General features: G+C 47.5%; 1 long non-coding RNA gene across 1 annotated transcript; it reads left to right on the forward strand.

The window, feature by feature from the left end:
* Positions 1-3,877: 3,877 nt before the first annotated feature.
* LOC115598783 lies at positions 3,878-15,297 on the forward strand. Its single transcript, XR_003987916.1, has 3 exons — positions 3,878-3,987; positions 8,338-11,597; positions 13,561-15,297. It is a non-coding gene; the product is annotated as an uncharacterized LOC115598783 (long non-coding RNA).
* The last annotated feature ends 942 nt before the right edge of the window (positions 15,298-16,239 follow it).

The following is a 16,239-nucleotide window of genomic DNA, read 5'->3' on the forward strand; positions in this document are numbered from 1 at the left end:
TTGATTCTGAATAGTCTAGCTAAGGTTTAGTAAATGCCTTGGAGATAAATCAGCATGCAGGTAATAAACTGCAGATCGCATAAGCAAACATTACTTAATTATATTCCTATGAATATATTGAGTCTGTAATGAATTTTTGAGGCATTTAATTATCAATTTGACAAGATAATCTAGAGTTAATGACGGACCAGTAAATTGTTAAAAAAATACAGACATTTAATAAGTCTCCTAACTGACACTGAATTAACTTGCTTTAGCCATCTGGTTAAATAGACAGCAGTTAATTACAGAGCGCTTAAACAGTCTCACAATTTTAATATATGACCCTCTTTCCTGTGCTGTAAGCATGCAGCAGGATTCAAGGCTTTTCTCCATGTATTTCCTTCAGATAGCTGAATTACCTGCTACTGCAACCACCTTGTCTTCAGAAGGATTCAGCAGTTAGGCCTTCCTTATTTATAAGTGCAATGGATCACTGCCTCTCATTAGGGATCAGAAATCACTGTGTGGTTTAGTCCCTGCAGGATTAACAACAAAGGTAGAATTTTCCCCTCATAAGAGGGGCAACACTTTGGAAATGGAAGAGGCTGCCATGAAGCTCCAAGTGGTTCATGGACAGGCAGAGATGCCAATGAAGATCCAGGCCAGATGTGGATATCTGAATATTGCTGTCCAGATATTCATGTATATCCAAGAAATGTTTAACCCAGTGCTGAGGAGTAGCTCCTTCTCTGGATAAAATCTAACCACTGCAGCAACTGGTTCATCACTGACTCAGACAAAGATGATCACCTGCCATAGTGTTTTGGGAGCACAGGGAGGAAAAAAAAAAAGGCAAATGAGCCAGCACTAGATACAAGCATTAACTTTTTATCCCAGAGGTTAATGAGTAAGGGTAACAAATATTGATGGCTGTGACACCTTCTCCAAGAATAGCCTCAAGCTGCATTGGGAAGTGCAGCTTCCTTAGCTGGGGAAGCTTGGCAATGGTTGGTTTGAAATGTAAAACACTGCTGATAATCTTGGGTTGTGCATGAATAAAACATTGTAGATCCTTAATCAACTGAAGAAAACATATGCAGGTCCTTTAAGAAAAAGACATTTCAGGAAGTACAAGCAATGTTGTTTGAATCCAGGAATTCAGAGGCCCTAAGTCATCTGTCCTCTCTATCATTAGCTTTAAAGAGAAAATTTCAAGTGCTGGGTCTTTTAATTTCGTTACTTTGGGAGTCTTTAAGGACCAATCTTTTTTCCTCAGTAATTATGCTGCCTAAAAGCCCTTTCTCCAAAATAAATAAAACCTTCATTGCAATATCATGAATCCAAGAAGGTCTTTAAAAGCCACCAAATGTTATCAAACTAAAAAACTTAAGCAAAAAACCCTAGGGACCCTTACTCAGACAGATATTGCATGACAGTGCAACTATACCAGGAACATCATTTGGCTCTTAAAGTTGCTAGCAGCTGTGGTTAAGTAGCAGGATTAGTGGGTGGAGTACTCCATCACAGCCTCTTTAAGGTACGAATTCAGGGAGATACACCCTTCAGTCTGAAGAAGTCATCATTAAATCTGTTTCTCTACCTGCTTAAGTCATGTCATGTTCTTCACAGCTATGCCAAGAAAGACTTAACATGGTTGTTGCAAGGCACGGTCCCCAAAGCATCGTTCTCCCAACTTCACCCAAGTGACAGGAAAAGATTTCTGCCACCTCTGCTCTGCCAGCTGTGCTGATGGCAGCTTGGACACCTGAGGAGGCTCTGTTGGCACCATCTTCAGCTACAGCTTAACTGTTCCTGCAGACCTGTTCTGCCCAAGGAATGCATGAAAAACTGTAAGGAACCCAGGTGTTCCCAGGTCTTGCCTGATTGCCCAGCTCTGCCAACTGCATCACTGATTTCTCATCCACTGATCAGTGACTTCTCTGCAAGAGGCACCTGGTCATTCTAGGTCAAATCATGGCAAGAGCAGCTTCTACACTGACATCTCCTCTTCAGAGAGTAGTAATTTAGGCTGTAAAAAAAAAAATGGACAGCCCTTCAGGTTGTGATGGAGGTGGGACCATGACTGACTCACAGACCCTTCCCTCTACAAAGCAAAGAGGGAATGCAGAGCTGAGTTTAACCCCATGCTTTCCTCATGCTGATACTGAGCCAGAGGAGGTCAGTGGCAGGGCTGTGCTCTGCAGGGCACTTGCTCGTTCCCAGTTATTTTGGGCATGCCATTAGAGAAAACATTTTGCCAGAGTGTTGTCAGATTTACCAGCAGTTCCACATGGGGAATGCAGCACATGCATCACCAATGTGCTCTGCTGTTTTCAAAAGCTTGTCTTGGTCCCAGCACCCCTTGGGATGTCTAGAAACAGGCTCTCACTACACGCCTAGGACAGGCATGGCCTAGGGTGTTTCTGGGCTGGCCGGTCATAGAGTGGGTTGGCCATGGCATACAGCTTTGCCGTGACCTGGGACATTAGCTCACAGCCATGACCTTCTTAGGATCCTTGGCGAGTGCTGCTGTGGTCCAGGATCACCTGAAAGCCACCATCCTGCTCTCCAAGACCTCTGCTTCCTCTGACCTACCCCTCAGGTTCCCTCTCCTGTAATTTCTTGCCCGAGCAGGCAAGACACATCCATTGCACCAGGTCAGGCAGCGGTCCTGCCCTGCTGGGGCTGTGTGCCACCAGCCCCTAACCAGCATGGGTGAGGATGCCAGCCCGTGCACATCCCTCCTCCCCTTGCCACAGACAGTTGCCGGGGTTTCTCTTTGGCTGCCGCTTTTTGGGCCCAGCTGCAGGAGGGCTCTGCTCCAACACAGGCTCAGCTGGGCTAGCACAAAGAGAAAACAAAAGCCCGCTCACTGGGGATCCAAACCTTTTCAGCCCCATTTCCTTTTCCGATGCTTTCATTTCCTCCAAGCAAAATGCTGCTGAAAGGAGGACAGTGTCACCGTGGCTGCTGCTGCCACGGGCACAGGGTCTTGGATGTCAGTAGCTGCTTCTTCATCTGGGTCAGTGGTTTCAAAGGGGCCTTCACTCAGCTCCTCCCTTAGAGATAATATTTCTTCTAAAGAGCACCACGCAGGCAATCGGTGGAGAGCTGAGAACACTCTTACCTTAGAAGCGGTCAGCTTTGCCTGGCCCATGTCCCTACAGCAGATGCCAGCTGAGGACATTCAGGAGCAAGCACAGGCAAGGCAGAGCATAGCAGGGGCTTCTCGATTTTCGGCATTTGCTCTGCAGGCTTCAGGGCACCCAGCAAACCTAAGAGAGAGCTTGGGGGAATCAGGAAGAACTGGGGTCGTTCGTGCTCGGGAAACTAGGGCATGGGGTGGGAAAGGGGAGGAGGGAATGAATGTGGCTTCACTTACAGCATGGGCTTCACTGCCACTGCCTTTGGACACAGAGGGAGCTGGGGAACTCTGTGTTCGAGAAGCAGAGGCTGTTTTAATGTAAAAGTTTTTGGCAAGTGACAAAGTTATCCTTGCTCGGCAAGGAGAAGGTGCTAATCCGCACATTTGTCAAAGAAGAAATTAACATTCCTTGACCTGACTAGAACTTTTAAAACAAGCCAAACAAAAAGATTTTCTAGAGGTGGGGTTCCGGGTTCCTCAGTGACCGATGCCACCCCAGAAACAAACATCTGACTGTATCTGCCTCCATCAGGCCCTCAGGAGAGCTGTAATCCCTCAAAACGCTGCCGCTACCCCTCATGCCCCCCCTCCCCTCTCTTCCCCACCGACCCCCAACACGGTTCCGAGGCTCTCCTGCAGGGTCACCCCTCACAGGCTGCTCCGCCCGCCGGTCCCGGGCCGAACCCCCCGGCCTGTGCCAGCCCGGCCCGTCAGCAGAGGGCACTCGGGGAGAAGGATTGCGCGGGGCTGGCGAGAAGGGGCGGTCGGCCCCGGGAAGGTCCCATCGGTGCGGGGATGGCGGCGGTGCAGGGGAACCGAGCTGCCACCCCCACCCATCTGTGCTGAGATGGCTCCGAAAGGTCAGGCTGTGGTTTCGAGGGTGCAGGATGCTACTATCAGCCAGAGAGGGGGTCTGCCGGGATCACCCGGATCCTTCACCAGGCTCCCCTTCCCCGGAGGTATCGGCATCAGGACTCGGTATCGCATGGATAGCACCGAATGTCCGGGATACCAGATTCGGGTTCTGCCCTTTGGCCCGGTATGCTTCAGGATCCACTGTGCTCCTGGGATGTGGCTGGCTTCCACCTTGACCAGCCTGGCTCACCTGGAGAACCCCAGCTTCTGGAGGCAGCACTGTATTGCTTCTCCCTACCCTAGAAGCACTGTGGCGGCTTTTAAGCAAGCATGTGCTTGGGTGGGAAAATGGGGGTCCCAACATAACGGCACCAGGTACAGTGGGATTCTGGGACAGCCCAATCAAAGAGGTCCCAAGGCTGGAACTTCTCAGAGGGAGGATGGAAGCAACCATCCACCCCAGCAGCCTCCATCCTGTGATCTCCTCACTGAACAGCCACTGACGGTTGTTGGAGATGGATGAGAGTTGTGGAGATGCAGCTCCCTGCCCCTTGGCTGCCTCTATAGCCAGATCCCCTGTTCTGCAGAAACAGAACAGCCTGCAGAGCCCTCACTGCTGCTACCAAACAGGTTTGTTCAAATGGCACCAAGTGAAGTGGGCTGCCTCGGTTGAGTTTAGGTCCCTCCTGTTGGCTGCTGTTTTGCATCACTACACCCTTCTCCCATGGAAGGGAACCAGCCTGTCCCATTGCCCTCCATGCAGGAAAACAATTCATGGAGAAGAGAGTGGCCAGAAATACTGTGCACAGCTCTGCTGGGGCTGGTGAAGGGCAGGTCCACAGGTCTTGCTCAGACCACAGGTTGGAGCGATAGCACCTGGTTCCTGCAAAAAGACCCTTCCTCTGGGTCCCTCTAACCACAAACGAACAGGAGCAGTGCCACTGGAAGTGACTGGTTTGCTCCAGTAGCCTCTTTGCAAGCACCAAGGGACAGCTCCTGGGGATCCTGGGGTTTTTAGAGGCCCACGTAGAAGCTTTAATACTGAGCTAGGGGAGAGGGAGAATAGAGGAAGGTCAGGGAGGGGCAGTTGCCTTGACTGCTTAGGACTTAAAGCTGTAAACCTCTTCTTCCCTCACTCATTGCCGGGACGTTTTTATTGGTGAGATGAAGGGAGACAGAGCACAGCTCCACAACTTGCTCTTCTTCTAGAGGTTAATGACCCAGTTTAGCAGCTCTTGGCTGCATTTCCCGACATTTTGCAGACATCAAGACCCGTCTCCCTGCCAAGTACATTCTGTTCCCTGGAGCTCAGCCCAATGCATCTCAGATTACTATGTAATGCGACAAAGAGGGAGAGCTGGAGGTGAGGGTGGGGCTGGAGGGGAGATACAGGAGCCTTGGATAGGGGGCTGGGAGAGAGTGGGAGAAGGGGAAGCACCACTTCTAAATTTAACATCTGAGATGGAAATGAAGCTCCCAAGGTGCTTATTTGCTGGATAAAAACGTGAATCCAGGACAAATTGGAGTGATGCTTCTGGGAAACAGATGCAATCAGCAAATAATTCCCCCCTAGGGACTGTGCAGGCCTGAGCTTCCCAGCTCTGCTGACAGTCAAGCTCCAGCTTCTGATGCCCTTGTGCCCAGGATAATACTGCTAGGGAACTGGGGCTGCCTTCTTGAATGAGAGTCCCCTATCTTGAGAGGAACAGGCCTAGGCAGAAAAATGGGTAGTGACTGAAGAGAAGAGGAAGTTCCTATGTGGTCTTTCATTTATCTTTTTGTACCTGGAGCAATAGATGCTGTTCAGAGGCACTGTGCTTGATAAGCTTGGCTGCTTCAGATCCAGTCACTTGGACAGTAAAGGGAGGACAGCCAGACCTTAGGGAAGGCTCTCTTGGCAGGGGTTGAATATGCATCTCACAGAGCAGCTGAGCTACCATACCTGTTAGCAGCAGGTGCCTGCCATTGCTGGAGGTCAGCATGATCACACACTCCACACATGCCTGCAAGTCCAGTGAACAGTCTGGTGTCCTCCACTGAGCCATGCTGGTGTCTTCTCCTGCAGCTCTGCTGAGATACCTTGGCACTGATATCCCCTTGACCCTTGGAAACATCCCCTCCCAGGTATCCTAGGTATCCTGTTTCTGATAAAAAAACACATTTTTTTTCTAGGTGCTTCCTTCAACCAGAAACCCTCACATGTTGTCAGTTTTGAGAATAGATTGGGATCCTGACCTGAGAAGAATCCTTGCAACCCTTCTCTCCTAGACTGGCATTTCTGTTACAGATTGCCCATCTTACCTAGGGTGAAGTATCTCCTGTCAGTCCAGCTCTGGGCCTTGCTCACAGCTGCTCTGGGAACCTTCCAGCCAGACCTGCGGCTCCATCATTTCCTCAGCACTTCCCTGATGATGTATCACAAACCTTTCTTCCCTCAGTGCACAGCCTCAGGCATATGGTTTTGCCAGTTCTCAGCCCCTTGCCAGGCTGGGGATTTACTTCCCTCCCACCCTCCTACAGTTGTGTCAGTTCTAGTAGGTTCCAGCATATCCCTCATAGACATCCCTGACTTGGGCTCCTCTGCCCAAGCTCCACACCGCTGTAGCAGCTCACCTGGTCCCATGCTGCTGCACCATTGTTCCAATCCCAACCCATTCTCTCTCCTGCTCTGCTCCTGTCCTGCTTGCCTGCTCCCATTTTGCATCTCCATCCTGGCCCCTGAAGGGCATAGGCTGCTGTTGGAGAGCACTGATGGTGGAGGTCTCTCTTCTTCTCCAGCTCCCAGCACACTCAGGGCAGAGCCTCTTGGCACAGCATTCTTGCAACCAGAGGGGCTGGAAAACCATCCTTGTGAGCCAGCTCTGACCAAGGTGTGCATGGACAGTGGCAGGAGCAGTGAATGAAGATGGGACTCCACCAAGTAAAGCAGGTCTGGGGAGAGTTCAGGGGAATGGGTTGCCATAAATATGGTGTCAAAGCCTGCCCTCAGGACCCTAGATGCCCAGTGGTAAGGCCCATACCACTGGCATATCCAACATTGCTCTAAGCCCTGCTTTTTCTCCATAGTATAGCAGGAGAGGTCTGGCAGGGTCTGTTCTCAGGGCTCAGACAAAGGTTTAGTCCACACCATTGCAGTGCAGCCAGGATATGTGCCAGGCAGGGGATCTTCTCCCCAGTTTGACAGTGGCTGGAGAGGAGCCAAGCTCTCTGGCAGCACCTCAGGGCTCTTTCCCTGCTCCCATGGGTGCAGCAGTCCCTGTTGCGCCATCTCTCAGGATGCTGTCTTGTGAACTGGGAAGAGAAGAAACCACATGAGGTCTGGCTCAATGGGACCTGCTTATCTCCCTGGAGCTGAGCCCTCCCTCCTCTTCAGGAACTATTTCCTTGAAAGACAAGAAACAGCATAAAACAGCCTCTTGCTCAGCTCCATCTGCCATGCGGGGGCTGGGTGCTGGGAGGCCATGATTGCTCACCATACTTGCCAGACATGGCTTTAGGAGGATTTTTCACCACCTGCAGTCAAAGAAAGAAATGAGTCAGGTTTACCTGTACCAGGAGTTGCTCAGGAAAGTTCTGAAAAAAATGTGTGTTTCTACAGAGAGGAACTTCCTCAAAAAAACACGATAAATGCCAGCATCTAAAAATCTGGCACTGGGCTACTTCACTGCTAAGCATCTGTCCTCAAGGGCAGCCCCACAGGGAGAGTCATCGGGGGGCAAAGCATCCTTTAAAACATAAGCCTAGGCTAACCACAAACATACAGCCCTCCCAATTTCTAATCCACACTTCAGCATCTTCTGAAGGACAAGCAGGTCCAGACACAGTCCTGTGTTGTAGAACAGCTAGACGGAGGGCACAGGGTGCAGGAAGAAACAGCTCCTCACCAGGACTACTCTTATGATAGGATCTGGTGGAGACATCCATGGAGTCTCAGTTTTCCAGCCAAGTCATCCTTACCCTCCTCTCCTGGCTCACATCCTTCCATAGCAGACAACCTGCAGTGAAGATGAGCTCACGTCACAGCACACTGATAAATGCTGCACAAGCCCCGTGTGAAGTCAGAGCCCTGGCCCACAGCTCCTCCATTTTGCTGCCCAGCAGAGCTGTTTGCAAGTGAAGTGAGTTTCAGTCAGCAGGGATGGTACAGATGATGGTGAGCAAATGGGGAAAAAAAATTGCCAGAGGCAGCTCAACAGCTGGTACAATGCTGAGAAGACTTAAGTTTGGATGATTACAGTTTAAGTATTGCTGCTATTACCACTTCCAGAAGAAGCACTTGAGCCTTTATCAGGGTAAAAAATAGCAGGTAGGTGACTGCTAAGTTCTTAATACTTTTTTCCACCCTTCCCCCACAGATCTGTGATGGAGTAGAAACCATGGCAGTGAACAAGCATCAAGGCCAACAAGTATGAAGACAGAGAAATGTTCCAGCCCTTTTATGGAACAGGTTGAGCCAGACAAGTACCAGCTAGGTCCCCCATGTGACTTGTCCTGAGTGATAAAGCTTTTCCCAAAAGCTGAGACTTTCTGTGGTCTGAGGAGACTAGGAAAGGCTTTACTCCTGTGTCAACTGGCTCCTGAATTTACCAGCTCACAGGAACCCTCATGCATTTTTTGTGCAACAGCTACAGCTTGTCAAGGTCCAGTTTCTCACTATTTCACATCACCCCCAGATCCACCCACCAGAGTAAGAAGTGACCCAGGTCAAGTCTAGTTCATCAGTACAGTGAAGGCAGGGCAGGAAACAATACACTTAAGGTGCACATCAAAGAAGGTCTAACTTTGGCACCATCATTAAATGTCTCAAGCCCTAACCACAGTTAAGCACTGAAAAGATTGACTAGGGAGATCGAGGAGGCTGGATTCTCAAATGCTTTCAAGAACAGGGCAGAGACAAACATCTATCTGGACTTGTTAGGGTCTAGCTGGTTCTGTCTTGTGGCACAATATGGACCGGATGACCTCTTGTTATGCATTGGCCCTTCACATCCAAGTTTCTAGGTACATTTGTTCAGCCTCCCTCTTTCACATGCTGTCCCCTCTCTGCGTGTGCACAGGATGTGTGGGACACTGCTGAGCTTGATGCTGAGCAAGTTGGGCTGACTTGTGGAATCATATTTTCCTTTAAATTAGGATGAGTTTTGAGATATACATAAATGTATAGAATGCCAGAGAATATTTATTAGGGTTGAAATTAACATTAATTGATTTGATTTTTGCTGATTAAGTAATTATGAGAACTAAAGGGGTAATCACTGTTTCAAAGAGGAAATGAAACAATCATCCAAGCTAGACAAGTCTTGAGTTTCTAATCTGAGCAGGGGGAAAAAAAGCTACAGGTGAAGATCAAAGAGCAGTATCTCTACTATGCTTTCTTTCCTTCCATGCTTACCTCAGTCTTATACATCTATACAGTGCCCTTTGAGATAGAGTGAAGAAATATGAAAGGGTTAGTCCAGGGACTAGAACATCACAAGGAGCAGTTCTTGGTTTACTTCATGCCCAGAGGAGGAAGAAGTCTTCCCTACATCTCTCCACCTCACCAGAAGTAGGGCCAGATCTGTCAAGTCACTGACAAATAAACATGAGGCTCATGAGTGAGTCCTGCCTCACCCCCTCTCTGTAGCTGTTTCTTGCACATCTGGAGTCCATCCGGGCCTCTCACCCCCAAGGTGACCTCACGTGCCAGATTTACTTACTAGAAGTTTGGGATATCTCCAGGGCTCACGTCCTCAGCCAGCAACATGGAAAGAGGTCACCGAGTGCAAACCTCATCCTGACACCCCATGCCTAGCAATTGCAACCTCTCAGCTGGCTCATGTGTGGCTTGGCCACCCATACATGTGCAATTACTCCTTTCTCCTGTTCCCACCTGTATTACAATGGAAACTAGGATGAAGGGAAGCTCTGGACAGCCATCTACCATCGGTCCCTTAAAAACAAAACAAAAAAGGCCATTTCTCAGCTGCTGTAGCATAATGGTGCTTAGTCCCCCTGCCCCCTTCAGGATGTGGCTGAGATATATCAGGGAAGAGCAGCTGTCAGCATGGATGTGCCTAAAATTAGCTCAAAGGGAAGGTTTCCTCCATTTATTTATTTATTTGCTCCTTAAAAGGACCCTTCTTATTAGATGCAAATTCAGCACAAAAGCTTCAAGCCAGTACAAAAGCTCTGCTAATATTTTTCAATTAGACAGAGTGAGGTTACAGCATCTTGCATTTGAACTTCTGCTTAGTTCTAGATGTTCCTGGGATAGAGGCTGTAGTGATGGGGTGACTTTTTAGATGTTTGGCTGTCTGCAGGAACATCTTTGAAAGAGCTGTAGGTTCAGCTGGTGAGTTAGTTTGCTGGAGGTCAGCGTGCCATTCATTTAATGTTATAGGTGCTGCAGGAAGGAATAATGGAAAATGGGTCGCTAACCTCAATTTATCTCCTTTCAGATACACATTCTTCTCAAGAGGTTTCTTATTGTACATAATGGCATTACCTTCTGTCATCTGTTTGTCAGTTTTCCCTATATCCATCTTTCCCACCCTCTGATAACTTCAGTACTTTCTCACCAATTTCACACTCTCAAACTGGAGGGGAAGCAAGGGGGTAGGGAAAGGTCTGACAGATACTAGATTCCAGCAAGTTTTTGTCTGAGAAAAATACCTCAGTAAGGCCTTCTGTAAGCAAAGGACTGGAGAATGAATTCACTTCTTTTTAGAAAGAATCCATGTATGGCACAGGTCTGTAGGAAAGCCAGCTTGATCATTCTGCTGCTCCAAAGACCAGTTGCTAGGTCAACCTCTGTTTGGCTCTTTCCACACTGATGGTAATGGGAGTATCTGTGAAGACAGTTAGAACTTAAAAGAAAAAATAAACAACCAAAAAAATCGCATCTTTATGGGGAAAAAACCAAAACGAGATCTCTTGGTGTGTAACTGTTCTATTCTACCTATCTGTCTCAGGAAAATACCATAACATTTCTATTCCTGGAATGGGCCTCACAGGACACCGGTGTCTGTCTTTGAATTCTTCCTGACATCTGGCTCTATGATGACCCTCAGCCATTCAAGAGCTGGTTTTCTAAGGGTTCTGTCTTTGTGCAGACTTAACTGCTCTCCCACCTGCCTTCTCTTCCTGCTTTCATCTTCTACTCTCATTTTTTTGAGGTGAGGAATTGTCATTGCTGTTGCAGTAAGGTGCTGGGTGAGACTGGGGCAGCTGGTTCCTACTGCAGGATGAACCATCAATCAACAAATTAGTTCATGTGGCTTCACTACTGGAGAGCACCCCTAGACATGGTTGTGCTATGATATAATATAGCCTGGACTTACATAGTCAAGTCAAGCAGTAGTTTTCCTCTTCTGAGTCTACAAATTTTTGGACCCACATTTTTTAATTGGTACCAGCATGAGAGGCCATGGACTATGACTGTATGCTATCAGAGCATAAATAGTAAGTGGGCTGGAGTGCTGACTCTACCTGGACTCTTCTATCTAGAGCCAGTCTCAATATTCAAGATCCAGGAGCAAAGTTTCCACACAGCATCTTCAATTTTTTCTCATCTACCAAGTCAACTGGATGTGCAAGCAAGCTGGACCCTGGAGACCCTACAGCTTTTAATGAGGTGGGAACTATCTGTATATACTCTGCACAATATTTTCCCTTGAGACAGCAATCCTGGGCAGGGCTAAAGATCTGATAGAGCTGCCTGCCTATTGTATCCTTATCCTTTTCTCCAGGAAAGTACACAAGAGAGGAGAAAATCAAGCAGCTCACAGTATGACTGCCTTAAAAAAAAAAATTCCAAGCCCCCACTCCCCCACCCCATGTAGCTCATCCATCTGCTCTCATGGCATCAGTGTTGCTCTGAACAGCACTGCAAGTAATGCTGATTGCAAAGCAGCAGCAGGAAGATGGGAATCATTAAAGAGACTCAGCCAAAGCCCTGTAATTAATTAGTTAGAAAAGCATCTTGGTGTTATTAGAGAGGCCCCAGCAGAGGAAGCGACACCTCTGCTCTAACAGACTCACCTTCCGCCAGAGCTGCTGCTGCAGTGTTTGACATTGTGCTGGTGTAAACAGAAATTAGAAGTTAGTGTGACAGGGAGAGGATCTGCTGGCAGGCTCTGCCCTTGGCCAGTGCTGTGCTGTTACAGGAGGCTCCTGTGCTCTCCTTGGAGGTAGAAATCAGATCCTGGAAATGGCTTAGGTAAGGACGATTGCTACTCACCCAGGAAGACCATGATCTTTGCTGTGATTAACAGCAAGCCCAGTTTTCCCAGGATGCTGAACAGAAAGCTGGCTAATTGGGTGGTTGTGATTATAAATAGCCAAGCATACACAAAAATGTCACCCAAGCCACCAGGAACTGTTTTTGCCTAGGATCTAGAAACATGCAAGATGCTGCTGTCCCTGGCAGACATGCACAGGCTTGCTGCATGGAGAACTGGGCCATGCTCAGAGCTGCATATTCATGGCATGCAAATGTAAAGCTACTTGCAAACTCCCATAGCTGTCATCAGCACACAGTAGCATGGCCATGAGGCCCAGGGATGGAATACTTATCCTATGGGGAGCAGCAGGATGCTGCAAGATCTGCATGTTGCTGAAAATAAAAGCATCAAAAGGAAAACGGAAACACAAAACTAAAATACCCCAGAATGCTTTAAGGACTCTTAATTTCCTTCAGGGATGGAGGACAGGGAATGTGGCTACTACATGGGGCAAGGAGGCAGGAGGCCTGGCTCTCCCTCTGACCTGCCATCATAACTTTGGCAACTCTGTATCTTCCTAAGTGCTCATTTTGCCCTTTGGTACTGTCAGTCTCTAGGAATTCTTGAGTTGGGCTTCCAAACTATTTTGGCTTAAAAATCAAGACCTATGAGAATATACATATGAATTATGGGACTTTCTGAGTGGCCCTGTGGCTTCTGATTTTTTTAGGGATTACATTTGCAACTAAGCAGGTCAGTTTGGTTATTTTTTTTAATTTTTATGATTGTTATTACTTTAAATGAAAGCAAAGAATTTTGCATAAATACTCATAAACTCTGGCAGCTTCAGTTGGCAGCATTGCCCGCTTTTCATATGTCATTCCTGCTTCAGCCGGGAGTGTCTAAGGCATGGGCTGCCACTGGCCATGTCTGCACAGCATCAAGCAAAACCTCCCCAGTCTCCGTTTCTTCCTGCACATCCCCAGGACAATTGACAACAAGCAGCCAATCCCCCAGCTCTTTCCTGAGAGATGTTAGGTGGGATAACACCCTGGAGTCTGGCCTGCAGTAGAGCATGGGTGATCAATAGCCTTGAAGTGACCCAAGAATAGGCTCCAGGGTGTAGTTTTTGGTACATCCTATGTTGACCCTGCTTTTGAAGCCTTCCCTGTGTATTTCAAGATAAACTTCAAGGCAATGGAGATATTGGAAAAATTGAGAACATGTTAGTGAGTGCATTTGCTGTCCTAACTGCTGAGTTTCAGTCAAGGTCCTGGTTATACTCTGGACAGAATGAGAGACTGTGCTTAGCTGAGCTGTTTTGCTCATCCCATGATGTTAAACAACTCAGATCCCCCACATTTTACCTTGCAGATGTGTGGATGTATCGTGGGAAGTTTCCTGTTTGAGCAGCTGTCACCAGCTCTGCAATGACAAGAAACATGTCTTCAGCTCTCAGCTCTGAAGCTCATTTCTTTACAGTGGTTGTCAGTGAAGACATTCTGTGAATAAATGAACAGAGATCTTCAAACAAACAACACATTCTTCCTCAGGTCAACTTTGCAGACAAAGCAAATATTTCAAGAGAATATGGTTACTGCTCATAGCTCTCTGGAGCCAGCCTGCTAACTCTTCTGCGATGGCTGTAAATCTGATGGTGGTTCAGCTTAAGGACTTCACAGATGCTCCTTCAGACTGATATAGTGTACCATAAATGGGACTGAAAGCTATGATCTATAGCAGACAAAGCCTTTCTGGTTCATTCAAACATTGGGGAACCAGACTATTGTATATATGCACAGTTGGGATTCATCCAGAAGTGAATGATAGCCAAAAGAATGTACACGTTCCTTGGCTGGGAAATGTTGATTTCAGAAGGCAGCAAAGGTAACATGAGGATACAGGGAGACTCCCTCTCCTGGCATTTATTATCTGAAACTCGTTTTTTGACTCACCTCAGGCTGACTGCAAAAGGGGAGAGTCCCAGGAGGACTTAAGAGCTCTCACCATACATCAGATACTCTGGCTTAGAGGCAATGAAGCATTTGGTCTCCATGGGATGGCAAGCAAATAGAAGGTGGTCCCACAGCCTCACGCTGAATTCTGGGTGGTGTCTGTCTAGCTAAAGAGATGTATCAATACAAATAACATTGCAATCAGCTTGTGGGATGAGTTTCTGTTAAGCACTGTGGAGAGTCCAAAAGGGTTTGGGGGGTGAAATTCATCAGCTCTCCATATAGGTAGCAGCCACCAAAGACACTATATAACAATAAAGGTTAAAAGCAAACAAGTAAATCCTAAGGCATGCTGCAGAGGGGGAAGCCTGCCTACAAAGCATGAGACAACCACTAATTAACAGGGTTGGGAAGAATGTTCCTGGGGACAGAGGGGCGCACACCAGCAGTACCATGGGGTGTCCTGGGAAGCTGTGCTCCTGGCATCAGTCCCATGTGGGCCACAGAATGAGAGGGATCCTTGGTCTGATCCTGCCTGGCAGTTTCTGTGCAAAACAGGGCCAATGGGAAGCTTCCCACCCTCGAGGAGGGAAGAGGTGGGCCGTGAGTTTAACAAACATTTTGGTATTTGGAAGTCATTCCCAGCTCTCGTTTAACACACAGACTGCATTTCCCATTGCTAACTGGCAGCAAAGAGCTCATCAACATTTAAATAAGAGGCTTGTTAATGCCAGCGTGAGGCAGGTTTGCATGCCAAGACTGGCTAAGGTTTCGTGCCAAGGATTTTCTAAGAGAGAATTTCTCTAGGAAACTCCTTCAAAAGAAGAATTCACTTCTGCTTAAAGAGAGTGAGGGTTTAATTTGAAGAGGTGGTGAGCTGGTTAACTCAAATGGATGGTGCAAGAGCTGAAAGCCTGTGAAAATAGGACTCCAGCTTTTAAATCAATTAGCTGAAGAAGGGCATGTGGTGTTTTGCAACTGGTTATGCTTTCTGCAATTCAATAACTGAAAGAAAAAAAAAAAGGCCATCCATAACCTCTTCCACCAGTCCCACTGTCTTGCCTGTCAATGCGGAGTATACTAAGGTGAGGCTTTAAATGCACCTGTGACCTGAGTGTGGGAATATTGTTTCCTACAAATGGTCAGCCAACAGCCTTAGTACAGGGAGGATCTGGAATCTTAGATCTCAAATAAATCCTATAAATCACATAGAATTTTCACTCTCTCACCTTGTTTTGAGCCTTCTCTATGGATACTGAGCTACCACCTCAGAGGCAGTGCAGCTGAAAGGGTGCTGGTTTTGGCACAGCTGGAGAGTCCTCTACTGTATATCTCAATACCATGGTTTAATGCCTTTCCTTGTTCTGTCATATAACAGGAGAAATGTCCGTGCTGTCAGAATATGTGCATGGTAATTGGCTTTTGCTGTAATTAAATGCCTCGGTGCCAGCATTTAATCAGCCGCCAAAGCTGTTTATTGCCTCATATACTGCTGCACCATGAGCATTACCCCTTAATTAGCTGCTGAAATAGTGATGATTTAGCAGCGTCTTTATATTTATACTTTACGACAGCAGATTCAGTCCAACATCACAATATTGCAAGATAAAAAAGCAGCCCATTCTGCCATGCAGTGATTTGAGCTTATTTATTTTTTCCTTACCTTGTGGAAAACTGTGTCATGTGCATCTCCTGGTGACACCGTACTGGAGCTGCAGTTAGCACTTTGAAAGCAGTTGCTACATCTCTGCTCCATTTCAGGAATGGCCTTGCATATTTTAAGTGGATTTAGCATCAATAGCACATTGTCCCCAGAAACTCTTGGTAGCTAGAGAGGTGTAGGCCTCCCCCACTTTGCCTCACCATCATCAAGAGTGCCTGGATCTGGTTCAGCAGAGCAAATTGCTCCCCGCCTTCCTCCCAAAAGCTCCCTGGGGAGGAAAGCTCCTTTGTGTCACCAGAGGAGTGGTACTTTGTCTTGCACAACCCTGGTGGGTTATGATGGATAACACCACCAGCAGTTCTCCTGACAGAGCAGTCCAAACTTCTTCCCCTGGTGGTGTATTTTGCATTCACTTGCTGGTTTGTGGGGAATAGA

Source organism: Calypte anna, chromosome 9 (genome assembly GCF_003957555.1).
Source record: "Calypte anna isolate BGI_N300 chromosome 9, bCalAnn1_v1.p, whole genome shotgun sequence".
In the NCBI taxonomy this organism is placed as follows: domain Eukaryota; kingdom Metazoa; phylum Chordata; class Aves; order Apodiformes; family Trochilidae; genus Calypte; species Calypte anna.